Source organism: Leopardus geoffroyi, chromosome A2 (assembly GCF_018350155.1).
Source record: "Leopardus geoffroyi isolate Oge1 chromosome A2, O.geoffroyi_Oge1_pat1.0, whole genome shotgun sequence".
Lineage (NCBI taxonomy): Eukaryota > Metazoa > Chordata > Mammalia > Carnivora > Felidae > Leopardus > Leopardus geoffroyi.
In genome coordinates, this window is record NC_059331.1 from 87550630 (window position 1) to 87578352 (window position 27723).

At 36.0% G+C, this 27723-nt stretch overlaps 1 protein-coding gene and 1 long non-coding RNA gene across 10 annotated transcripts in view; one reads left to right on the top strand and one right to left on the bottom strand.

The window, feature by feature from the left end:
* Nucleotides 1-27723, bottom strand: part of PCLO (piccolo presynaptic cytomatrix protein) — a 419978-nt gene that overhangs the window by 155090 nt on the left and 237165 nt on the right. The gene's annotated exons all lie outside the window — the stretch shown is intronic.
* Nucleotides 16570-19658, top strand: LOC123606389. Its single transcript, XR_006716261.1, has 2 exons — nt 16570-17302; nt 19273-19658. It is a non-coding gene; the product is annotated as an uncharacterized LOC123606389 (long non-coding RNA).

Sequence of the window (27723 nt, forward strand, 5' to 3'; positions counted from 1 at the left end):
ACTATTTGTTAAATGTATTTCCAGAGTATATGTGTTAGCTGTCTAAAATTTAAATTGCATTTGTTGAAGATGCACATTTACCACTGTTAAGTTCAATTATTTCTATCTTCTCATTACTACTTTACCCGCCAAGAGTGGCTGTCCTTCCTATTCCAATCATGAAATGTTTTGAAAGGAAATCTTCAAATCTCCAATGTCCTTTTTTTCCCAAAAAGAGTAATCTGAACTAATTTTCTATTTAATATTTCAATATTTTCATGACCATCTGTGTCTTATATTTTCTTAAAATTTTATTATTCTTAAGTAATTTTAGGTTCTTTTTTTTTTTTAATGTTTAGTCATCTTTGAGAGACAGAGAGAGACAGAGCATGAGCAGGGAAGGGGCAGAGAGAGGGAGACATAGAATCCAAAGTAGGCTCCAGGCTCTGAGCTGTCAGCACAGAGCCTGACGCGGGGCTTGAACTCACAAACTGTGAGATCATGACCTGAGCTGAAGTTGGACGCTCAACCAAGTGAGCCACCCAGGCGCCCCAGTAATTTTAGCTTCTTAATGTTTTTGCAACTTATACATGAAGCAAAGGAACTGACTGCTATAAAAAAAAAAACTACTGTAGTTTTTTTTAAACCAGATAAGGTGTATTGTTGATGAACTGTTAGATATATTTGATTTCATTTGGTTTGTCATAAACTTGCATTATACAAAATCACTGGCCTTGAGAATCATACAATTTTAAAATATCAAAAGATGTGACACATCATTTCCAATAAACTGATGTAAACAAACATGATTTCCTAACACAGTGAAGAAGACAGAGACCTAGACAAAATGCCAAGACAGAGGGAACTCATCCCAAAAGAAAAAAAAAAACAAAAACAAACAAGAAAAGGTCATGACTAGGGATCTAATAAAAACAGATATAAATAATATGCTTGATCCAGAATTTAAAGGAACAACCATAAGGATACTAGCTGGGCTTGAGAAAAGAATAGAAGACACCAGGGAGTCCCTTGCTGCAGAGGTAAAAGACCTAAAGACTAGGCCAATATGAAAAGTAAAATAGCCAAGAATTGAAACCAAATGGTATAACAACCAGGATGAAAGAAATAGAGGAATGAATAAGTGATATAAGAGTCAAAATTATGGAAAATAATGAATCTGAAAAGAGGGAAAGAATAACATTAGATCACGAATATAGACTTAGAGAACTCAGTGACTCCATAAAGCATAATAACTCTTGTATCATAGGAGCCTCAGAAGAAGAACAGAGGGGAAAAACGGGGTAGAAGGTTTAAGGAAATCACAGATGAAAACTTGCATAATCTGGGGAAGGAACCAGACATTCACATCCAGGAGGCACAGAGAGCTCGCATCAAAATCAACAAAAGCAGGACAACACCAAGACATGTAGTAGTTGAATTTGCCAAATATAGAGATAAAGAAAAATCCTAAAAGCAGCAAGATAAAAGAAGCCCTTAACTTATAAGAGAAGACAAATAAGGTTAACAGGAGATCTTTCCACAGAAACTTGGCAAACCAGAAGGCAGTGGCATGATATATTCAATGTGCTGAATTGGAAAAATGTGCAGCCAAGAATACTCTATGTGGTAAGGCTGTCATACAGAATAGGAGGACAGATAAAGAGTTTTCCAGACAAGCAAAAACTAAAGGAGTTTGTGATCATTAAACCAACCCTGCCAGAAATATTAAAAGGGACTCTGAGCAGGAAGGAAAGACCAAAAGTGACAAAGGCTAGAAAGGAAGAGAGTAAAATCTCCAGAAACAATACAAAACAAGTAATAAAATGGCACTGAATATTACATATCTATCAATAATCACTCTGAATGTAAAATGACTACATGCTCCAATCAAAAGACCACGGTGTCAGAATGGATTAAAAACAACAAACAAATAAATAAACAAACAACAACCATCTATAGGCTGCCTACAAGACACTCATTTTAGATCTAAAGACATCTGCAACTGAAAGTGAGGGGATGGAGAGCCATTTATCATGCTAATGAATATCAAAAGAATCCCAGAGTAGCCATACTTCTATCAGACAAACTAGATTTTAAACCAAAGACTATAATAAGGGATGAAGAAGGGCACTATATCTATACAACAAGAGGATCTAACAATTGTAAACATTCACCTCCCAACCTGGAGCACCAAAATATATAAAACAATGAATAACAAACAAAAAGGAATTCATTAATAATAATACAACAATAATAGGGGATTTAGCACTCTGCTTAAACCAATGCACAGATCATCCAAGCAGAAAAATCAACAAGGGAAGAAAAAAAAAAAAAAAAAAAAGAAAAATTAACAAGGAAACAATGGCTTTCAATGACACACAGGATCAGATGGACTTAAGGGGCATATTCAGAATACTCAATCCTAAAGCAGCAGAATACACATTCATTTTTTTTTTTTTTTTTTTTCTTGAGAGAGAGACAGAGCATTAGCAGGGCAGGAGCAGAGCGAGAGAGGGACACACAATCTGAAGCAGACTCCAGGCTCTGAGCTGTCGGCACAGAGCCCAATGTGGGGCTCCAACTCACAAGCTGTGAAATCATGACCTGAGCCGAAGTCAGACACTTAACCGACTAAGCCATCCACGGGCCCCAGAATACAAATTCTTTTCAAGCACACACGGGACATTCTTCAGAATAGATCACATACTAGGTCACAAATCAGGCCTCAACAAGTACAAAAAGAATAAGATCATGCAATGCATAAACCACAACGCTATGAAACTTGAAGTCAACTACAAGAAAAAAATTTGGAAACACCACAAATAAATGTAGGTTAAGGAATATGCTACTAAAAAATTAATGGGTCAACCAGAAAGTTAAAAGAAGAAATTAAAAAAAATAATTTAAAAAAATACGTGGAGGGGTGCCTTGCAGTCTGTGAGTTCGAGCCCCATGTCAAGCTCTGTGCTGACAGCTCAAAGCCTGGAGCCTGCTTCAGATTTTGTGTCTCCCTGTCTCTCTGTCCCTGCCACACTCACACTCTGTCTCTCTCTCAAAAATAAATAAACATTAAAACAATTTATAAAGAAAAAAGAAGCAAAGAAAAATATTAAATACCAAACTTAACTTTACACCTAAAGGAGCTAGAAAAAGAACAACAAATGAGGCCTAAATAAAGCCAGAAGAAGAAGGGAAATAATAAAGATTACAGCAGAAATGAATGAAAAACAAAGAAACAAAAAAACTCCGTAGAACAGATCAATCAACCCAGGAACTTGTTCTTTGAAAGAATTAATAACATTGACAAACCCTTAGCCAAACTTATTCAAAATGGAAAGAGAAAGGACCAAATAAAATCATAAATGAGAGTGGTAAGATTATAATCAACACCACAGAAATACAATTTTAAAAGAATATTATGAAAAGTTACATGCCAACAAATTGGGCAATCTAGAAGAAATGGGTAAGTTCCTAGAAACGTATAAACTACCAATGGAAACAGGAAGAAATAGATAATTTGAACACATCCATATCCAGTAAAGGAATTGAATCAGTAATCAAAAATCACCAAATAAACAAAATTCTGGGGCCAGATGGCTTCCCAGGGTAATTCTACCAAACATTTAAATAAGAATTAGTACCTATTCTCAAACTATTCCAAAAAGTAAAAATGGAAGGAACACTTCCAAACTCATTCTATGAGGCCATCATTACCTTCATTCTGAAACCAAAGAACGCATTAAAAAAGAGAATCAGCCAATATCGCTGATAAACATAGATGAAAAAATTCTCAACGAAATACTAGCAAACTGAATCCAACATTACACTAAAAGAATTATTCACCATGATCAAGTGGAACTTATTCCTGGGATGCAAGGGTGGTTCAATATTCACAAATTAATCAATAAGATACATTACATTAATAAAAGGAAGGATAAGAACCATATGATCCTCTCAATAGATTCAGAAAAAGCATATGACAAAGTACAGCATCCTTTCTTGATAAAAAACCTCAATAAAGTAGGGATAAAGGGAACATACCTCAACATCTTAAAGGCCATATATAAAAGACCCACAGCTAATATCATCCTTGATAGGCAAAAATTGAGAACTTTCTCTCTATGATCAGGAACAAGACAAGGATGCTCACTTTCATCATTGTTATTTAACACAGCACTGGGATTCCTAGCCTGAGCAATCAATAACAAAAAGAAACAAAAGGGCATCCAAAATGGCAAGGAAGAAGTTAAACTTTCACTATTCACAGAAGACATAATACTCTATGTAGAAAACCCGAAAGCACCAAAAACCCAAAAGCACCAAACGCCTGCTAGAGCTGATACACAAATTCAGTAAAGTTGCAGGATACAAAATCAATGCACAGAAATCTGCTGCATTTCTATATACCAATAATGAAGCAGCAGAAAGAGAAATCAAGGAATCGATCCCTTTTATAACTGCACCAAAAACCATAAGATACCTAGGAATAAACCTAACCAAAGAGGTAAAAGATAGGCCCTCTGAAAACTATAGAACACTTATGAAAGAAATTGAGACACAAAGAAATTGAAAAACATTCCATGCTTATGGATTGGAAAAACAAATATTGTTAAAATGCTATACTACCCCAGGTGAATGTACATATTTACATATTTAATGCAATCCCTATCAAAATACCACCTGTATTTTTCAGAAAGCTAGAACAAACAACTCTAAAATTTGTATGGAAACACAAAAGACCTCTTGAATAGCCAAAGCCATCTTGAAAAAAGAAAAGCAAACCTGCAAGGCATTACAATTCCAGACTTCAAGTTATATTTCAAACTATAGTGATCAAGATGGTATGGTACTGGCACAAAAACAGACACAGAGATCAATGGAACAGCATAGAAATTCCAGAAATGAAGCCATAACTATTTGATCAACTCATCTTCAACAAAGCAGGAAAGAACAGTCAATGGAAAAAAAGACAGTGTCTTCAATGAATAGTGTTGGCAAAACTGGACAGCCACATGGAAAAGAATGAAACTAGACTACTTTCTTGCACCATACACAAAAATAAGTACAAAATGGATGAAAGACTTAAAGGTGAGACAGGAAATCATCAAAGTCCTAGAGGAGAACACAGGCAGCAACATCTTTGCATCCACCGTAGCAAGTTCTTACTAGGTATGTCTCCAGGGGCAAGAGAAACAAAAGCAAAAATGAACTACTGTGACTTCATTAAGATAAAAACCTTCTGCATAGCGAAGAAAACAATCAACAAAAGTAAAAGGCAACCAAAGGAATGGGAGAAGATATTTGCAAATAACACATGTGATAAAGGTTTAGTATCCAAAATCCATAAAAAATTATAAAACTCAACACCCAAAAAGCAAATAATCAAATAAAGGAATGGGCAGAAGTCATACACAGACATTTTTCCAAAGAAGACATCCAGATGGCTAACATACACACGGAAAGATGCTCAACATCATTCATCATAAGGGAAATACAAATCAAAACCACAATGAGATACCACCTCACCTGTCAGAATGGCTAACACGAACAACTCAGGAAACAACAGATGTTGATGAGGATGCAAAAAAGGGGTTGGTGGGAATGCAAACTGGTGCAGCCACTCTGGAGAACAGTATGGAGGTTCTTCAAAAACTAAAAATAGAACTACCCTACAATCCAGCAATTGTACTTTTACCCCATGGATACAAAAATACTGATTTGAAGGCACACATGCATCCTGATGTATATAGCAGCATTGTCAACAATAGTCAAAGTATGGAAAGAGCCCAATGTCCAGCAAATGATGAATGGATGATGAAGTTGCAATATATATATATATATATATATATATATATATATATATATAGACACACACATATATATACGTACATACACACACACACACACACACACAATGCAGTATTACTCAGCCATGTAAAAAGAATGAAATCTTGCCATTTGCAATGACATGGATGGATGAAGCTAGAGTGTATTATGTTAAGCAAATAAGTCAAAGAGACAAATACCATATGGTTTCACTCATATGTAAAATTTAAGAAACTAAACAGATGGACATGTGGTGGAGGGGGAAGAAACAAACCATGAAACAGAATCTTAACTATAGAGAACAAGCTGAAGGTTTCTGGATGGGAGGTTAGTGGGGGATAGGCTGAAAGGGTGATGGATATTAAGGAGGCTACTTGCTGTGATACGCAATGGGTGCTATATGTTAGTGATGATTCACTCAATTTTACTCTTGAAACTAATATAACACTGTATGTTAACTAAATGGAATTTAATAAAAACTTGAAACAAAAAATAAACTGATGTAAACAAAGTTACCCAAACATTTAATAGCATATTCACAACTATATCTCAAGTCTTCTGGTTTCTAGCTGCATATTCTTTACAAACTGCTTTTTCCCCCATTTTCTTACTAATAATCCAAACACCTTAATTCTCTCCTTATTCCAGTTATCAAATACTGAGAGCAGAAAAATAATAGGAAGTATATGAGACTTATATATCTAAATGATTAAACCAATGAAAGATCCTATGCTTTCATTGTCCTTTTATCACTTCCAAATTCACTTCCTTGGTGTTTTTATCTGCTTTGTGTTATAATTGTTCTGCTCCCTTTATGTAAATTAATAGATGCCTACAATATGGAATAGATATTTTACATTTATTTGTCTCATTTCATCTTCATAACAACCCTATGACTTAATTGTTAGTATTAAACAAATGAAAATAATTGAAAGTGAGAGAGAATAAATTATATGCCAAGTAGTTGCTTTTGGGGCTCCAATTCCCCATGTTCTTTGAGATTCCTCTGTGATGAGGAACAAGCTACAATTTTAGAATCACTCCACCATATTTCGCCAACTCACAACATTTCTTCATTGTGAATATACATCCAAATATTTTAAATTTCAGAAACATGGGGTGCTTGGGTGGCTCAGTCGGCTGAACATCCAACTTTGGCTTAGGTCATGATCTCATTACTCATGAGTTCAAGTTCCACAGTGGGCTTACTGCTGTCAGCGCAGAGCCTGCTTTAAACCCTCTGTCCCCCTCTCTCTCTGCTCCTCCTCTGCTTGCACTCTCTCTCTCAAAAATAAATAAAACATTTTTTAAAAAAAGAAAAAAAAAAGAAATACTCATAAACCTTGGTTGCTATCATATGGCTTCTGATTACGAAATGGGGGCACATACTCTTGTTAAGGAAAGAAAGAAGAAATAAAAGGTTAGCATAAGAACTTGAATTGTTTTTAAAGCTTTGGAGTCAAGAACTGAATTCCTCACAATTCAGTGAGTAGAATGAGAGTATGTATGTAATCTTAGGAAAAATAAAACTTTGAAGAATCATATTAATTCTTATTATTCACTGTTCATACATGTAATTTTTTTTCCTAATTTACCTTTAATAGTTTATAATTCTTACTTGAGAGAATAGGCTCTAGTCAAACTCATGTTCTTCGTTTCTTTTTTTTTTTAAATAAAGTCATAGGCTAAAGAAGCATTCCAGGTTTTGGGGATTTCTAATTATCCTCCAGGGTTGCAAATATTTAATGATCCAGGACTTTTGCTTATTAATATTTCGTGAGCCATAGATGCGAGTCATGGAAGTGAGAGACAAAGCTGGTTGGAAGAAGGTGGATACTTAGTAAGTTAGCCTAGCTGACCATTCAGTCCCCACAAATCTAAATAGCTTTGCTATTCTCTGCTTGGTAACAAAATAGTTTTAACTCTGACTATAAAAATAGTCACAAGGTTGAAGACTTGTCAAGGTCTCAGCCATATTCCTCCCAAATCAAAGTATAACACAGTGATTGAAAGGTTAAGTCTCTCAGGGCAGTCACTCAGTTTCAATCCCAGCTTTATTGTTTTACTAGCTGTGAGGTCCTTAGCAGGTTGCTTAAACTCCCTGGACCTCAGTTTTCTTATATGTGAAAGGAGGTTACTTTTTATTCTTATATTATTAGTTCGTCTAAGGAATAAATGAGTTAAAACAAGTATAGAGTCTAGATTAGTAATTATCCCTGAGTGCAGACAGAAATATAATAAAGAATTTGAAATGATGTCTGGGCAACTTATAATTAAAAAAACAAAAAACAAAACTGTCTTTCAAGACCATAAATAACCTCTAAGCTGGTTATTTAATTCTAAACCAATCAATGTATTGTAAAATAAGAGTATAGAATCCCAAAACAGAGAATCAAAACAAAATGGTAATTGCTTAGAAAAAAATCCAGAGATGTATAAAAGAAAAGTTATCATGATTAAAGATGATGTAGTTTGAGGCCATGATTAGAGATGATGACAAAAATCTGGAAAAATCTTGGTATTTAATAAGATGTTCCTTGATGACTAGCTTGGCAAAAGTTGTTTTTAGATGGATCCGGTGCACTTCATCTAAAAAAAATATTGTACTGCATATATAAATTTAAAATATTTTAAAATAGCTGGTGCAAAGAGTGAAGCAAGGGAAAGGAACAGTAAGTCCTCACAACAGAATGGATGGAGGTTGAAGGGGGACTCGAAGAATAGCTAATTTCGATTGCAAGACCTAGGAGGTGACTGTGATAGCAAGCAAATAAACTCCAGGATAAGTTTTTCTGTCCAAAGTTATTTTAAACAACATTCTTCTCTGGGAGTCCATTTGTAACATGCATCTTATATAGCAAAGGAAAGGAATTTTTATTGTTCTGAAGTGTCAGGGCTATTAATAAAAATAGCAATAGGTAAGGTATATGGACACACTATCCCAAAGACTTTAAATACATGCACACACATTATCTCCTTGTAAAAATAATCTAAGCTCAATCTAAAGGTGAGAAAAGAAGGAAATCTATTTTTCCAAAGAGCTGAATGAACTAAAAATAGAGGCTAGACCAAAATTGTTCATGGATTGCTATATATAGTAAATATGGCAATATTCAACCTATTAATTTATTTCAGGAGTTGCTAAGTCTCATTCTAAAATGCAATGTTCTAGATACTAAAGGCACAGAAGTAAGAGGCATGAGATAAAATAAACTTAATTAAACGTGATTCTCAAAGAACTTGTAAATCTGTAATGAACTTGTAAATGCTGTATGAAGAAACTACTTGTTTTTTGCTAAATAGCCCTTGGTGTCAATATCAGAGATATACTTCTAGACTACTGCACCACTAGAGAGACACAGGAGTGTATTTTTCATTTCATAAATAGAGAAAGTTGAAAATCAGTGCTCATCGTGATAGTATCTTGGGTTTTCAAGCTTGTTCTTTAAGTAGGAAAGGTTCTTATGAAGGCCCTTTACTTTCATTTTTTATTTTTATTAAAATTTTTTTCGTGTGTTTATTTTTGAGAGAGAGGGAGAGACAGAGCATGAGCAGGGGAGGGGCAGAGAGAGAGGGAGACACAGAATCTGAAGCAGGCTCCAGGCTCCAAGCTGTCAGCACAGAGCCCGACGCGGGGCTCGAACCCGCGGACCGTGAGATCATGACCTGAGCCGAAATCAGACGCTCAATGGACTGAGCCACCCAGGTGCCCGCCCTTTACTTTTAGATAATGTTGATGTGGATTCACTTCCAAACAGTATACTTCCACATAGATTTATGGATAAATAAGTTATTTTGATACAGATAAGCATAATTTTCTAGTGAAAGCCTAACTTCTTACAAGATCCTCTACTTAACAAGTCAGTAAGTAAAGAATTTTTACTACTTGAAGATAGACAAGAAAAATAAAAGCTAACAGAAGAGTAACTTGTGAAAGATAAAATGATAAATTCTATCACTCATGGAAAAATACTTTAAAAACTGATAAAACATTTAAAATGCATTAGGCCTTGCAACGGGGCACAAGGCCTGGCACATACAAAATAAAGCTATCCCATTTCTTCAACTAGAGTATTGTAGAATAGTTTACCAACCATTTCTATGAATCAAAACTCTAAAGAGGCAGTATCATGACCGTTATGAGAGTATCAGTGAATTATTGAAAGTTTATAGACATGCTTAGCAAGGAAGACTTGAATCTCGACTGCCACGGGACAGAACTGACCATTTGTAAATGTAATTGGAATTCTCTTTAAAAAGTAGTTTTCTCCTTATTGTTGTAATAACCCATTAACAAGAAAGAAGGGAAAAACCCAACTACAAGACTGTATTAACGGGAGAGTAAAAACGAAGTAACAGAACATATTTAAAATCAGACACTTACAAGTTATTTCTCAATCTAGTAGTACAAAACTGTTTTCCAATTATGTTGTGAAAATGGCACTCAATATTTCATCAGACATCTTTAAGCCTCTCCTTAATGTACCTCTTGTCCCAGTTTGTGTTGTTTTCTTGCTGAAAGTCATTGCTCTTGGGCTGAGCAGCCATGCAGAAAACTAGTTTCTACCTCACTGGACAGAAGCATTAGAGATGTCAGTCGGCGCAGCACTTATTGTCTTACATTTTCTGCAATGTCCCAAAGAGATTAATTTCTTTTCTTTTCTAAAATCCATCTAGAGTATTTTTCAGAGCCCTCTTAAGAAGTTTTTTAGGGTGGGCATGTTTTTGTATGTATGTTTGTATGTATATGTATTTGTTCTCTCTCCTTCTCTCCTTTCCTCCCTCTTTTTTTTTTTTTTTTTTTCTTTCCTAACATTAAATCAGATGGCTGTATTCCAGGGAATGGAACAAAGTATATTTTGTTCCTATGGTCCTTTGATATAGTTCAGTATAGTGGCTGTAATATGTAGGGCTCTTTCTTTTTTTTTCAGACTAGCAACTGCTTTATTCAACCACCACATACTATATAAAGTTCAAGAGGAATAATCACATTTTGTCACAAATCTCCTCAGAGGAGTGTTTTACTTAGAGTGTTTTAGTGAAAATTTTATCTGAAACTTATTATAGTCAAATGACAGATTTGGGACCACATGAAAGTTAGGACTGATTGCACAATGCCTTTGGGCTATTTCAGCTATTATTTTCAATATTTATATCATAAGGGTAGGTTTGAAGTAGATAAACCCTTCTCTTTTATAATGAAACTGGTATTCTTTTTATCAATTTGTTTATTATTACTCTATCACTAAGAGGTGTTCATTCTTTTCCAGAATACTCTGCCTATCTACCCAGCTTTTTACATTTTTAGGCTTTGTCTGTCTAGAGTTATACCATTTCTTAAAGGGACCATGAAAACAGTTCTGTAAGCTACCTCTGAGAGACAACATTCAGCATGTGAATCCATTTTTCCCCTGCAAAGTCCTCTAATAGTATCCAAATCATTTTGCCTGGATTTTGAGGATCTAGTAAAAACTCATCTACCCATCTTGTGTATTCCTTCTTCTCATCATAGTCTTCCAAACTGCACTGAAGCTTTATACATGATAATTAATATCTCTTCAACACAGATTTATATTGCATCCTTTACACTAACATACCCTTCCAACATACTATATCATAAGTATCTTACATCTAGCTTCAAGTGCATACCATATTTGCAACTAGAATATACAAAGTCCAAAACTATGTGAAAGCTATGGCTAAACACGATGCCATAGTTTGTGTGCTTTACACATTAAAACGGGTGTGGGGGTGTGTGTGATCTAAATTTACTTTTCAACCCTTAACAACTGCTAAACCTGTCTCATAACTGAAATTTATATATGTATACATGTTTTCATGTATGGCTATATAAAAAGTATTCATATAAATGAGATGATTATTTCAGTTAGTATTATATTATTTCTTTATGGGTAAGCTGAGAAGGCCAGGGGAACTTTCTTTTTTTTTTTTTTTAAATGACAACATTTATCATTTAGAAGAGTATCATTGACAAGCATATACAGGTTTCCAATTTCTCTTTTAATCTATGTCACATAGTATTATGATTAGAAAGAAAACATTTGCTATATTTAAGTCAACATTTGAATAAAAGAACAATATCTTTGTTAACTAATTTATCTATTAAATGGATATATTCTTCTGGAAGTAGATACTGTTTTACTTATTTTTGTAAAGTGTTCCCATATACAAAATTTATGACAACTAGGAAAAGTATGTAAGAAACTCCTGAGAAAATGAAAAATAATAAAAGATAAATGAAATTAGTAAAAAATGATGTAATAAAGTTAATTGGCACACATAACAAGAATTTTCTAGACACAGGCTTAGGAACAAAAGTGAGATGATTCTGAAATGGAGCAACCGAAAGATACAGGAAGCACAGGTGGTAGAACCAAGATATAATTGGCTGTCCATAACATACTATACAGGTGCTATAAAGAGGCAGATATAGACACATCTTTTGATTTGTCAGTTAAAAAGTCACTGGTGATACTGTGAAAACCAGTTCCTATGGTGATTACACTAGGTTAAAAATAAATGGTCCAAGGTAAAGCAGTGAGGCTGCATGGACTCGTCACAGCTTGGTGACCAAGAAGGACACAGGTAGTGGTTTGGGGGTGGGAGTTGTGAGGCACAGTTTTCTTTAGGGAGAAAAAACTTAACCAAGATATCGTCTGAGGTTCAGGAGGAGGGGAGGGGAAATGATTAAAGACATACAAGAAAAAAGAGTAAATGGACAAAACATTTATATAAACAACATGCTTTAGGTAGGGATAACATCCTGTTTCAACAGTAAAAACTAAAACGTTAAGACCTAAAATATATAAAAACTTACTATGTAGTGAGCATTAAGAGCTTTATATATAATTTTATTACATTTCAGACACATCTTTCTTAGAAACTATATTAATTTCAAGTTTCAGGTATTTAAAACTTTAAAGATATTATATAACTTGGCCAAACTTGCAGAGCTACGACTAATAAATGGCAGAGCTGAGACTTAACTCCATGTTGGCCTAATGTCAATGGTCAAGATTAAGTACAATGCAATTTATTTAAAATTCAGAATATTTTAAAATTATAATAATCTACAATGCAGGTTTCTACATTAGCACATAAGATAAATAAGAAACATGTATTAAAATAATGCACTCATACCTGATACATCAATAAACAGTACACTTAAAGTTTGGAAGAAGCAAATCATTATGGAAATGAAAAGAAAGTAAGCAAACTATCAATCCAAAATTTATTTTCAATTTTCATGAAACTTAATACTCATCTGTTTTTTCAAACTATCAATCTTCATTCTCTAAACAGTGTATATATTTCCCAAATTTCTAGAAAATATGTTCAAGAAATTACTATTATTTTATGACATGAGCAGGAGACATTTTGGAGGAGTCTAATACTGAATGCGTACTTTGATTGTTTGGGATTGGCGACTTCTAGTTTTTGGTCCCCTGTCCATCTATCCAATAAATATTTTTACTAAGTCCATATTATGTGCCATGTTCTATGCTAGGCCATGGTAACATAAAGATCCTGGTATCATTTCTGCCTTTAGGAAGCTTTAGAGCTTAGAAAAATAATAGAGACATTTGACCACGTGCTGTGATTTGATATGATAAATTTTATAATAAAGGCTTATATGTGGTTCTTAGAGAGGGCAGAGGGAGGAGTTTGTATCTCATATAAATCTCTCTCTAGAGGCCTCTGAGGAGACAACTTGTGGAGTAGTTTTAAATGCTAAGAAGGAAACCGTAAGGTCTATGGAGGAGTAATCTCTTGGCAGCAGAACCCATGTGAAAGGTTTAAAATATGGTTGAATGTTATGTCCCAGGGCCTACAAAGTCTAGTGTATTGTGTTGAAACATGTATATGTGGAGGGAGAAAACAGTACCTGGAGGTGAAGCTAGAGAGTGTTGTATAAGACCATGTAGGGCCCTGAATGTCATGTTAAGTTTATACTTCATTATATAGAAAAGGAGAGCCTATGTACAGAAATGACACCATAATATGTATTTATTAGGAGGCAGTTTTGGCCAAATTTTACTACTACAAATAGTATAAAGAGCCTAAAGTCAAATGCATGAATTCTGGTTTCTGTGGTAGATAATTTCTTACCCACAAGGCCATATCCTTGGTCTCAGACTTCCAGTCCACTTCGTTTCCCAAATATACTAAGATAACACCTATGTGAAACTATAGTTACTAGGTTATTTGCTCTTAGCTCATGATACTTCAAGTCTAAGGACACTCTACAAGTCTTGTGGCTCTTTTTACAATCTAACTGATGGAGTTTCAACACAAAGGTGTTCGTAATATATTTATTATGCAAATTTTTGTTGTGTTTCCACGAGAGTCTTTCTCATGGGAAAGGGGAAGATGGCAAAAATCAAAACTGTATGGAGGAGAGTTAGGAGAGAAGAAAAACAGAAGGTGTGGTTACAGAGAAAGGGATAGATGTAGAAAAACTCAATGTCTGGAAGGGAAGAAAGAAGAACAGTTTGGGAGGTGACAGAGAAATTACTAAAAATAAGGTCAAGGCAAGAGCACTGGATACAGCAATTGAAAGAGTACTGTTTTTACCTACAAAATGCTATTTTTAAAAAAATCTCTGCTTTATTTTTCTACTTGTTATATTTGTGCATATGCATGTATTTGTATATATTTATGTGACTGTTGTAACTAGCCATATTTTTTATATAAAAAATGGTTTTCACAGACAGCATATATTTTATAACATAAGGTTTGTATTTTAATGGACAGCCCATGCTAACATTATTGCTGTGTATCTCTCTTTCATAGAATTTAAAGGAATTTAAAGGCTTTGCCAGTTCTACATTATTTCTAACACTTACCTGTATCTTTCCTTACATTTTTACTTCCGAAGCCAAGTCTTTGCATTAGTCCAGGCCACCATTCATTCTGCTAATATCTGTTGAGCAGCTACTACTGTATTATTCAAGCATTGCTTTTGACCTTGGGAAAACAGTAATGAACATGAGCCATATGGCCCCTCTCACGTGAGAGAGAAATACAAACACTATATGTAAAATATTAATTATAAATGTGCTATGCCTCATGACATGTGGGCTATCAGAGAAGGTACTGCACATATACAGGCCCAGAGTCAGGTGAGAATAAGGGATATTCATTAAGCTAAACTGGTTTAGAGTACAGATGCAGGGGAGAGGATGTCGAGAGATGTGTCTAGAAAGGTGGGCAGGTCCCTGTGAGCCACACTGATTGTTTCTAAATACGACATAACTTCAATGAAAAGCTTACTGCAGAGAAATAACCTGCCCGGTGAAGTGTACATATGAAAAGCTCTATTGGGCTGCAGTGCAGAATGAATATGATGAGAATGAAGATGAAACTAAGAAAACAACTTAAGAGCTGTTTCAGTGGTTAAAAAAAAAAAAAATGCACCTTTGATACCAGAGTGGTAGCAGGGTCGTCATGGGATACTAAGGGACATTAAGAGTACATAGAATACAAAGAATTTTAGACTTTGTTCTTAGGGTTTCACTTTTATTAACTCATTTCAGCTTACAGTGATCTTAAAAGGTAGACACTATTATTATCGCCAGGTTATAAGTGAGGACATTTAGTCATAGTGAAGTTAATCAACTTCCCCCAGTTCACACCGCTGGAAGGTGGCAGACAGTATGCGAATTGAGGAAATGAGGAGTTTTGAGCAGTCTGGCTCCAGAATCATGCTCTAAATAAAGCATTTTAGATAATAGTTACGTATTTCTGCATAACGAATCCTTTTGAAATTTAGCGGCTTAGAAACACCACTTGTTACCAAACATATTCTATAGGTCGTGGCTTAGCTGTTTTTCCGCTCAGGGTTTCCCATGGGATGCAATCAGGTTGCCAGGTGAGGCTCTGGTATGACTGGAGGGCCTGAGTAGGGAAAAATCTACTTCCCACATCGGGGGGGGGGGGGTGGTGCTGGCATTTACTAGGGAGCTGTTGGACTGGGGGTCTCCGTTCCTTCTCAGCCTCCCTTGCTCCTTTCCATGGTGACTTCTGCGGAGAAGCTCACAACCTGGCAGCTTCTGCTTCATCAAAGCAAGCAAGCAGCTCATGCCAGAGACAGTGCGGGTGAGATGGGAGTAACAGTATTGTGTAACCGCATCTTGGAAGTGACGTCCCATTTTCCCCCCCATGTTCTCTGTTCATTAGAAGCAAGTTATTAAGTGCAGCCCGTACTCATACAGAGGGGATTCCACAAAGGCATAAATACCAGAATATAGCAATGACTGTGAATCATTTGAGGAGCTGTCAGCAACATAACATAAATTGAACTTTAGGACGGACTGCACGTGAAAGATACGGAAGAGGGCAGAGTCAAGGATACCGTGAAAGGACGTAACATGATTATACATTTGATGGCTGAAGGTTGTCATAAGCTGGTGCCTTCCCTGTGATGTAGAAAATATATTTATCTATTATGATTATCTACTATCAGAAAGGAAGAGGAGTATTTAAATCTTGCAGGTTTTGGCACTGGGAGGGTCTCATTGAGGTAGCAGGCTCTGACTTTTATTTCAATATTCCTGTATACATGTCTTTCTCTGGACGTGCTCAATAAGCCAAATTCAGAAAAGGAGGCATATATTTAGATTCATTCAGGGCAAATTCCTTGCTGGGGTTGGGGAAGAGATTAGACAGATGGCAAGAGGGCTGCTTATGTGACAAGGCTTGGATTGAGAATGGCAGAGATAGGAGGGCTGATAAACAAACAAAGGAGAAACTCCAGTGGAGTACAACAGAGGTAAACTTAGGAGAGCAAGCACTGAGATAGAGAGCTGACATGATAGTATATGTGTGATGTCTAAGTTAGATAATTTTCAGCTAACTTCAGGTCAGAGAACAATTGTAGGAAAGTATAGACAATATGCCTGAAAAGTAATAAGCACTGGGATGAGCTTTTAGAAGGTAAATACAGGGAGCCAGGTATTAGATCATCATCCTCACAGATTGGGAAATTACTCAGGATGTATCAGGACTTTTGATGGGGAGATATCAGTTTATTACACACAAATGGAACCCATAACAGTTATGCTTCCAGATAAAACATGCTGGATCATACTGTTGATGCAAATGTATTCTTGGAGAGAAAAACAAACAGGTTCATTTTGTTTTCTTGCCTACTTTTTTTTTTTAATAAATTTTGGAGTAATTTGTCACACAGCAATAAATAACTAAGATGCTTAACTGACGTTTCTACATTGCTGAGCACCTGAATATATGCCTGTTTATCTTTCCAATGGTTCAGTCTCACATTCTTTAGACATCCACTCTGACAAGCTGTCCCCGGAGAGGATGTGTTACATGTACAAATTCTTCGCTGTTTGGTTTCACCTTGCCTTTTGGGGTTATGATCTAAAGCCCTGATTCACAAGCCAAGAATGACTCAGGACAGAGGTGGCAGGACGCTCTCTGGGTTATTCCTTCCATCTTCCTTTCTTCCTACCAGGTGAGACTGGACTGGTCTTTAACGTGCTTCAAGAAATAATGATAATTTATAGGTTGTTAAACACCAAGGGAAAAGGTGAAATCTTAGCAGGTTTACCTTTTTAAATGTATCCTGAGGGTTTCAATTTTCTAGAATGTTAGATTTTTCAGTGAAAATTATTTTAAGTGTTCCTCACACTGGGTACTTAGAGAAAGAACAAGCATTTAAGAAAATAACTTTTTAAACCTTTCTATCACCTGAATGGTTTCCAGCCCTCACAGCCTCACCTTATATGCATGGGTAAATTAACAAATACAGGGCTTAGTGGCACTTATGAGAGGCCCAGGCTGTTTCTTTTCTTTCTTTCTTTCTTTCTTTTTTTTTTTTTTTTTTTATATTCTGGATATATAAGAAATAACGAAAATATTCCCAATAACTTTACAAAACTGTGATATATCTTAAATGTTGACATTGAAGAATTATGCTTTTAAATACACACAAAAATATATAATGATTTGTACTTGAAGATCACATGAGAAATCTAAATTCTGAGGTCTTATCTTGTCAAAATAAGGCCAAGGCCAAATGATCCTTGGCTTGATCTTTCGGTGATTCTTTATATATGAGTGAATTTTTTTCTCAGAAAAGTTTAAAATTGGGTCCATCTTAGGCACACAGAAACTTTAATAGGTTGCTGGGAGGGGTGGGTTCTTCATTACTCAGAGAAATAAAGCTAATGATGGCATATCATGTGTTGTCATGTACTTGTCCAGTACCCCTCTAAAATCATTCCACATATTCACCTCACTGACCAATTAAGAGCATGACATTTCTTAGAAAGTAGCTACTACTGTGAGTTGTCTTTGCATATGAAATATTAAAATGGTAATTTTACAAAGTACTCTCATTATATTCATGAGCAAAATTATTTAGGTTTTGCATAGAGATGACCAGATTTTATGATGGTCATTCAAAGGCACTGAAGCTCCTTGTGACATTCATAGGTAGCTAATGATTTTCATTCATAAATTTAATGACTGAAATTCCTTTAGTTGGGTTTGTTTTTCTTGAAAGATCTTAGGCAAATAATGCACTTTTAGCAAGGTAAATATTATAAACAAAACTCATGTTAGTATATCAATTAAATTAAGCTATGCATGGATCCATTCATATACTTATCCATTTCTACCTCAAATAATCTAATTATTTATCTATGTAGATTGGCAACCAAAATGCTGAGATAAATGTAACACAGATTTAATTTAATGGTAGTATAGTGATTCAGCCTGAAAATGTTCATTTTTACTTATTATAAAATAAAAGTGATATAATGATTGCTTTCTTAAACTTATGAAATACTTGACAAGTATGTGTTCTAATATTAAATTATAAGCTTTCAAAATTTCAGTTAGCTTTTCTATTCTACAGTATGATAGAGTCAAAGCTTCCAACAACTATGGAATATGTCTGGAAAAAAAATTATATGCTATGTTGCCTACAAACTCCAGATCTCTAGATTTATATCTACCTCTGTCTACCTGCTTCATTTTTTCCCTAGGGGGGAAATATTAATAATTAATTTATAAAATATTTTTGTTAAGATCTATGGATTTCACTATCTAATCTAATCTAATAATGATTCATTGTGGGGGTGGGGTGGGGGGGAGTAGGTAAGACCATATAATGACCAGAAAGAGGCCTGGTATACTTAAAAAAATTAGACTCAGAAACTCAATTAATCATGACATGAAACTTACTTGTTCAGCATGACCTTAAACAAGTTAGTATTCTTTTTCTCAGTTTTTGACTGTCAGTTGAAGTTCAAATACCTATAACTCATTGATTTGATATAAGATAAAACAAGCTTATTTGTTGCAAGTACTTAGTAGTTACTTGGATATGAAATACTCACTAAATGGTAGTTGCTAATATTATAATTCCTCTTATTTTAAAGATCAAATGTGGTTGTATAACTAAATATTGTCTTCTAGAGAAAAAAATAGAAAAAAGAAAAAGCTCCCCAACATATATGCCATACTTGTTTTGAATGTTAAAGATTTGTACCTGCAAAAAAATAAGTTTAATGGAATTTACTTCTTCCCATGAAGCCAAAAATGAAATGGGTAAACTCACAATTATTCTTATACTAAAAATGAAATTTGATTTCAATTAAGACAGGGCAAATTGTAAACTAAAATCCTATGCTATGACTGGATTGACTTGATATCATAAAGTCAGCCATTAAGTTGGCAAGCTGACAGAATCAACTTTTTTGGGACTTTGACAAGTAACAAAAATCTTAATGCAAACAGGGGAATGCTTATAGAAGAAAGAGACTGTTATCATTTAGTAATAAAGTACTGTGTTTTTTGCTTACTGTATACTCACAGCTCAAATTCCAGTTCACATACAATATCTAGATAGAAAATCAACTAGGATATAGGAGACTTAAAAAATCTTACGCCTATCAGATCTACCTAATAGACACATATAGAACATTTCACCCAACAACATTAAAATACACACTTTCTCAGGTGTACTTGAAATATTCTCCAAATAGACCATATCTTAGACTGCAATCCTCTGCAGGGTTAAAGTTATAGAAATGATACAAAGTATTTATTCTGACCACAATTAAATGAAGACAGAAATCAATAAAGGAAAACTAAAAAAAAAAAGTCACAAATATGTAAAAATTAACAATATACTTTTGAACAAGAAATTAATTCCAAAAGGAATGAGAGGAAATTAGAAAATATTTTAAGATGAATGAAAATAAAAACAAGATGCCAAAGCATGAGATCCAGTGAAAGCAATTCTTAAAGAAAAATTTATAGCTGCAATGCATACATTAAAAAGAAAAAAAAAAAGATCTCAAATCAATAATCTAACTTGACATCTAAGGAACTCTGAAAAGAACAAGCTAAATCTATAGCTGGAAAAAGAAAACCTAATAAAGTTTAGAGTAGAGATAGAGCATATGTAACAAAATAGAATCGACATCAAAAATGGGTTCTTTGTAAAGATCAGGAGAGTAGGCAAAATTTTAACTAGACTGACAGAAAAGAGAGGACCAAAAACCTAGAACTAAAGAAGATGGCGGTGTAGGACGCTGGGCTCACCTCATCCTGCTGATCACTTAGATTCCACCCACACCTGCCTAAATAACCCAGATAACACCAGAAGACTAGCAGAATGGACTCTCCAGAGCCAAGTGTAGATGAGAGGACCATGGAAGAGGGTAGGAAGGGCGGAGAGGTCGTGAGTACTAGACGGACTGGCAGGAGGGAGCCAGGGTGGTGGTGGGGGAACCCGCCTGCCAAGGCAGGGCCCCAAAATCTGGCTTGCCAAAGTGGAGGGGTCGGATGGAGTGTGTTCTGACAGCCATTAGGACTTAATATCCGGAATGTTAAAAGTCAACAGCTCTGCTCAGAAAGCAGGAGGGCGAGAGGACACAGAGGGAGAGTTGTTGAGCCCCAGAAGACAGAGCTCAGCTTGGCGGGGAACAAAGGCCCTGGAAAGCACTATCTCCCTCTCCCATTCCCCAGCAGAAATCCCAAAGGGAACCAGTTCTGTCATTAAACTTGTTTGCACCGCGCAAACACCCAGCGCTGTGCTTCTGTGGATTCATCCTTCCTGTGGGTCTGCCTCCCTCCCGGTTGCTGCAGGGTCCCTCCTTCAGGAGACCACTGAGAGCAAAGTGAGCTGAGCTGGCCCCTCCTGCCCCTGTGCACCTTGCAGATCCACCCCGGCTAATATGCCAGATCCCATCAAAGCAGCACCACAAGCCTGGCAGTGTGCAAGTAGCCCAGACAGGGGCCACACCACTCCACAGTGAGTCCTGCCCCTGAGAGGGGGGAAGAGAAGGTACACACACCAGTCTGACTGTGGCCCCAGCAGTGGGCTCGGGACAGGCATCGGGTCTGACTGCAGCCCTGCCCACCAAAACAAGTTACTTCAGACAGCACAGGGGAAGTGCCCTGTAGTTCCATGCCATCCCAAGGACTATCCAAAATGACAAAATGGAAGAATTCTCCTCAAAAGAAACTCCAGGAAGTAGCAACAGCTAACAAATTGATCAAAAATGATTTCATATAATGGAACAAGAATTTAGAATAATAGTCATAAAATTAATCACTGGGCTTGTAAAAAGTAGAGAGGGCAGCAGAGAATCTATTGCTTCAGAGATCAAGGGACTAAGAAACAGTCATGAGGAGCTAAAAAATGCTATAAATGAGGTGCAAAATAAAATGGAGGCAACCACAGCTCGGATTGGAGAGGCAGAGGAGAGAATACGTGAATTAGAAGATAAAATTATGGAAAAAGAAGAAGCCGAGAAAAAGAGATAAAAAAAATCCAGGAGTATGAGGGGAGAATTAGAGAACTAAGTGATGCAATGAAACAGAACAATATCCATATAAAAGGAATTCCAGAAGAGGAAGAGAGACAGAAAGGAGCTGAAGGTGTACATGAACAAATCATAGTGGCGTACTTTCCTGATCTGGGGAAGGTAAAAGGCATTGAAACCCAAGAGGCACAGAGAACTCCCTTCAGACGTAACTTGAATCAATCTTCTGCATGACATATCATAGTGAAACTGGCAAATACAAGGATAAAGAGAAAATTCTGAAAGCAGCTAGGGATAAACACGCTCTAACATATAAAGGGAGACCCATAAGACTAGTGGCAGACCTATCTACTGAAACTTGGCAGGCCAGAAAGGAATGGCAGGAAATCTTCAATGTGATGAACAGAAAAAAATAGGCAGCCAAGAATCCTTTATCCAGCAAGTCTGTCATTCAGAATAGAATGAGAGATAAAGGTCTTCCCAAACAAACAAAAACTGAAGGAATTCATCACCACTAAACCAGCCCTACAAGAGATCCAAGGGGGATTCTGTGAGTGAAATGTTGCAAGGACCACAAAGTACCAGAGACATCACTACAAGCATGAAACCTACAGACATCACAATGACTCTAAACCCATTTCTTTCAATAATACCACTGAATGTAAATGGACTAAATGTTCCAACCAAAAGACATAGGGTACCAGAATGGATTAAAAACAAGACTCACCTATTTGCTGTCTACAAGAGACTCATTTTAGACCTGAGGACACCTTCAGATTGATAGTGAGGGATGGAGAACTATCTATCATGTTACTGTAAGTCAAAAGAAAGCTGGAGTAGCCATACTTATATCAGACAAACGACTTTAAATTAAAGGCTGTAACAAGAGATGAAGAAGGGCATTATATAATAATCACAGGGTCCATCCATCAGGAGGAGCTAACAATTATAAAAGTCTATAGCCGAATATGGGAGCCCTCAAATATATAAAACAATCACAAACATAAGCAACCTTATTGATAAGAATGTGGTAATTGCAGGGGACTTTAATACTCCGCTTCCAACAATGGACAGATCATCTAGACACATGGTCAATAAAGAAACAAGGGACCTGAATGATACATTGGATCAGATGGACTTGATAGATATATTTAGAACTCTGCATCCCAAAGGAACAGAATATACTTTCTTCTCGAGTTCACATGGAACATTCTCAAGATAGATCACATAATGGGTCACAAAACAGCCCTTCATAAGTATAAAAGAATTGAGATCATACCATGCACACTTTCAGACCACAATGCTATGAAGCTTGAAATCAACCACAGGAAAAAGTCTGGAAAACCTCCAAAAGCATGGAGGTTAAAGAACACTCTACTAAAGAATGAATGAGTCAACCAGGCAACTGGAGAAGAAATTAAAAAATATATGGAAACAAATGATTATGAAAATAAAACAATCCAAACACTTTCGGATGCAGCAAAGGCAGTCCTGAGAGTAAAATACATTGCAATCCAGGCCTATCTCAAGAAACAGGAAAAATTCCAAATACAAAATCTAACAGCACACCTAAAGGAAATAGACACAGAACTGCAGACACTCCAGACCCAGCAGAAGAGAAATATTAAAGATCAGAGCAGAAATAAACAAAATAGAATCTAAAAAACCTGTAGAGTATCAATGAAACCAAGAGTTGGTTTTTTGAAAACATAAACAAAATTGATAAACCTCTAGCCAGGCTTCTCAAAAAGAAAAAGGAGATGACCCAAATAGATAAAATCATGAATGAAAATGGAATTATTACAACCAATGCCTCAGAAATATAAGCAATTATCAGGGAATACTATGAAAAATTGTATGCCAACAAACTGGACAACCCGGAAGAAATGGACAAATTCCTAAGCACCCACACACTTCCAAAACTCAAACAGGAAGAAATAGAAAACTTGAACAGAGCCATAACCAGCGAAGAAATTGAATCAGTCATCAAAAATCTCCCAACAAATAAGAGTCCAGGACCAGATGGCTTCCCAGGGGAATTCTACCAGACATTTAAAGCAGAGATAATACCTATCCTCCTCAAGCTGTTTCAAAAAACAGAAAGGGGAGGAAAACTTCCAGACTCATTCTATGAAGCCAGTATTACTTGTATCCTAAAGTAGAGACCCAGCAAAAAAAGAGAACTACAGGCCAATATCCTTGATGAATATGGATGCAAAAATTCTCAATAAGATACTAGCAAATCAAATTCAACAGCATATAAGAATTATTCACCATGATCAAGTGGGATTCATTCCTGGGCTGCAGGGCTGGTTCAACATTCACAAATTAATCAATGCGATACATCACATTAATAAAAGAAAAGATAAGAATCATATGATCCTGTCAATTGCAGAAAAAGCATTTGACAAAATTCAGCATCCTTTCTTAATAAAAATCCTTGAGAAAGTCGGGGTAGAAGGAACATACTTAAGCATCATAAAAGCCATTTATGAAAAGCCCACAGCTAATGTCATACTCAATGGGGAATAACTGAGAGCTTTCCCACTGAGATCAGGAACACGATAGGGATGTCCACTCTCGCCGCTGTTGTTTAACATAGTATTGGAAGTGCTAGCATCAGCAAACCGACAACAAAAGGAAATCAAAGGCATCAAAATTGGCAAAGATGAAGTCAAGCTTTCACTTTTTGCAGATGACATGATATTATACTTGTAAAACCTGATAGACTTCACCAAAAGTCTACTGGAACTGATACATGAATTCAGTAAAGTCACAGGATACAAAATCAATGTACAGAAATCAGTTTCATTCTTATACAGTAATAATGAAGCAACAGAAAGACACATAAAGAAACTGATCCCATTCACAGTTGCACCAAGAAGCATAAAATACCTAGGAATAAAATTAACCAAAGATGTAAACGATCTGTATGCTGAAAACTATAGAAAGCTTTTGAAAGAAATTGAAGAAGATATAAAGAAATGGAAAAACATTCCATGCTCATGGATTAGAAGAATAAATATTGTTAAAATGTCAATACTACCCAAAGCTATCTACACATTCAATGCAATCCCAACCAAAATTGCACCAGTATTCTTCTCGAAGCTAGAACAAGCAATCCTAAAATTTGTATGGAACCACAAAAGACCCTGAATAGAGTAATTTTGAAGAAGAAGACCAAAGCGGGAGGCATCACAATCCCAGACTTTAGCCTCTATTGCAAAGCTGTAATCATCAAGACAGCATGGTATTGGCACAAAAACAGACACACAGACCAATGGAATAGAATAGAAACCCCAGAATTAGACGCACAAAAGTATGGCCAATTGATCTTTAACAAAGCAGGAAAGAATATCCAATGGAAAAAAGACAGTCTCTTTAACAAATGGTGCTGGGAGAACTGGACAGCAACATGCAGAAGAATTAAACTAGACCACTTTCTTACACCATTCACAAAAATAAACTCAAAATGGATAAAGGACCTGAATGTGAGACAGGAAACCATCAAAACCCTAGAGGAGAAAGCAGGAAAAAACCTCTCTGACCTCAGCTGCAGGAATTTCTTACTTGACACATCCCCAAAGGCAAGGAAATTAAAAAGCAAAAATGAACTATTGGGACCTCATGAAGATAAAAAGCTTCTGCACAGCAAAGGAAACAATCAACAAAACTAAAAGGCAACCAATGGAATGGGAAAAGATATTTGCAAATGACATATCGGACAAAGGGCTAGTATCCAAAATCTTTAAAGAGCTCACCAAACTCCACACCCAAAATACAAAGAATCCAGTGAAGAAATGGGCAGAAAACATGAATAGACACTTCTCTAAAGAAGACATCCAGATGGCCATCAGGCACATAAAAAGATGCTTAACATCGCTCATCATCAGGGAAATACAAATTGAAGCCACACTCAGATACCACCTCACACCAGTCAGAGTGGCTGAAGTGAACAAATCAGGGGATTATAGATGCTGGTGAGGATGTGGAGAAATGGGAACACTCTTGCACTCTTGGTGGGAATGCAAACCAGTGCAACCACTCTGGAAAACAGTGTGGAGGTTCCTCAAAATATTAAAAATAGACCTACTCTATGAGTAGGTAGCACTGCTAGGAATTTACCCAAGGGATACAGGAGTGCTGATGCATGGGGGCACTTGTACCCCAATGTTTATAGTAGCACTGTCAACAATAGCCAAATTATGGAAAGAGCCTAAATGTCCATCAACTGATGAATGGATATAGAAATTGTGGTTTATATACACAATGGAATATTACTTGGCAATGAGAAAGAATGAAATATGGCCTTTTGCAGCAACGTGGATGGAACTGGAGAATGTTATGCTAAGTGAAATAAGTCATACAGAGAAAACCAAATACCATATGTTTTCACTCTTTTTTTTTTTTTTTTTTTTTAATTTTCTTTTTCAACGTTTATTTATTTTTGGGACAGAGAGAGACAGAGCATGAACGGGGGAGGGGCAGAGAGAGAGGGAGACACAGAATCGGAAACAGGCTCCAGGCTCTGAGCCATCAGGCCAGAGCCCGACGCGGGGCTCGAACTCACGGACCGCGAGATCGTGACCTGGCTGAAGTCGGACGCTTAACCGACTGCGCCACCCAGGCGCCCCTATATGTTTTCACTCTTATGTGGATCCTGAGAAACTTAATAGAAGACCATGGGGGAGGGGAATGAGAAAAAAAAAAGAGGTTAGAGAGGGAGGGAGCCAAAACACAAGAGACTCTTCAAAACTGAGAACAAATGAGGGTTGGTGGGGGGTGGTAGGGAGGGGAGGGAAGGGTGGGTGATGGGTATTGAGAAGGGCACCTGTTGGGATGAGCACTGCATGTTGTATGGAAACCAATTTGACAATAAGTTTCATATTAAAAAAAAAAAAAGAAAAATAGAGGAAACAAAAGCAGAAATGACAGTGGGTACTTACTAGCAAAGTTACAGAAATAAAAAAAAAAAATAAGAGAATACTGTGAACAGTTACATGCCCACAAATTAAATAACCTAGGCAAAATCCAAATGGGGAAATTCTAGAAATATTCAAATTACTAAAACTGAATCAAGAAAAAAATGAAAACATCTGAACAAATCTATAATAAGATCTATAAAAAGAGATTGAATCAGTAAACAAAAATCTCCCAACCACAACAAAAAGAGCCCAGGGTCAGATGGTTTCAGTGGTTAATTCTATCACAAAGAATAATGAACTCCAGTCTTCCTGAAACGCTTCCCAAAACACAAGAGTAAGCACTTCTTAATTTATTTTATGAAGTATTACCTTGATACCAAATTAAGACAAAGATACCAAAGAAAACTATAGACCGATATCACATATGAAGATAGATGCAAAATTCTTCAACAAAGTACTACTAAACTAAGTCCAATACAATAGCATGTTAAGAGAATAACCTAGTAAGATTTATCCCAAGACTGCAGTGTGAGATAACGTACTACAAGGTGAAAGTCAAAGTGATACAGCACAACCAGAAATTGAAGGAAAGAAACAGTATGATCATTTCAATTGATATAGAAAAAAATTTTTTTGATAAAATCCATCACGCTTTCATGGTAAAGACACTCACAAAATTAGGAACTGAAGCAAGCTTCATTAACATGATAAAGATAATTTATAAGAAAATCCACAGCTAACACCATACTTAATAATGAATGACTTCATGTAGAAAGACTGGACACTTTAAACCTGAGATCAGGAACAGGATAAGGAAGCCTAGTTTTAACATTGCTATTCTACTTTATATTGGAGGATCTAGCCAGAGAAGTTAGTCAAGACAAATAAATAAAAGGCAAACAAATTGGAAAGGAAGAAGTAAAACAATTCCATTTACAGATGGCATGATTCTATATATAGAAAATACCAAAGAATGCACAAAGAAACTAAGAGCTAATAAGTAAATATAGCAAACTTGCAGGGCACAAGATAAATGGAAAAATGTCACTGGTGGTTCTATATATACCAGCAAAGACCAATATGAAAAGGAAATCAACAAAGCAATTACATTGATACCAGCATTTAAAGAATACAGTACGTAGGAATAATTTCACCAAAAAGGCAAGACT